Genomic DNA, 1029 nt, shown 5'->3' on the forward strand with positions numbered 1-1029 from the left:
TATATATATACATATATACACACACTCACACAGATGAGAGAAAGAGATATATGCATACATATCTTTCTGCCATTTCTTAATTGGACGTACAGCACCACCAAGAAACATAATCTTGATAAAACCAGGTGATTACGCAACATAAAGCAACTGATGGAATGTTGAGTGATTTACACTCACCAATAATGAATGCTATTCGCAATATTAGAGAACATAGTTGACCTAAGCACCAGACTTTGGCATTCACCTCACTTTCACCTCTCTTAATATAGAGGCTGCAATAACATTACTGAAATATTTATTTTCATTTGTGCTTTATTTTTTGGGGGCGGGGGGGTTATATTTACTTCTTCAGTTGTTTATAACTTTTGTATTGTATATTTATTCGCTCTGCATTATTAGGTGTATCAAAGAGGAAAGGTTGTTCTCTTACTCTATTAAGGTGTGAATAGGCTAGAAATTTTACCATCAGATTTGATTTAAATTGGAGCTTGGCAAGTGCAGAGTAAAGAATTAACTTAGATAGGGGGAAATGCATAACACCTAGGCTGAAGATGCAAAATAATATGTTTCTGACGAGGAAAGGATTGTGTATCAACAAAAGTAAATAGTTATAATGTGTATAACAAGATTAGATACTGGTGTTGAAACAATGTAAATTCTATAGAACAGACACAGACACTCATGCATATACACGCATACATACACATGTGTGTGTGTGTAAGTATTCATACAGGTGTATACAGCTTTAGTTTATATTAATTGTATTTCGGCCAGAGTTCTTTCGTCACACTTCTGTGACTTCATCAGTGGTCCTTTGCTTTACTTCTTTCTTGGCAGGTCGTTAGGAAGAAGAGACACACACACAAAAGAAAAGAAGAAGAAAGCAAAAGGCCACTGATGAGGTCACAGAAGTGTGACGAAAGAACTCTGGCCGAAATACAATTAATATGAAATAAAGCTGAGATAGATAGATAGATAGATAGATAGATAGACAGACATGCATATATACATACATACATACATACATAC

This window comes from Octopus bimaculoides, chromosome 7 (genome assembly GCF_001194135.2).
Source record: "Octopus bimaculoides isolate UCB-OBI-ISO-001 chromosome 7, ASM119413v2, whole genome shotgun sequence".
Taxonomy (NCBI): Eukaryota; Metazoa; Mollusca; class Cephalopoda; order Octopoda; family Octopodidae; genus Octopus; species Octopus bimaculoides.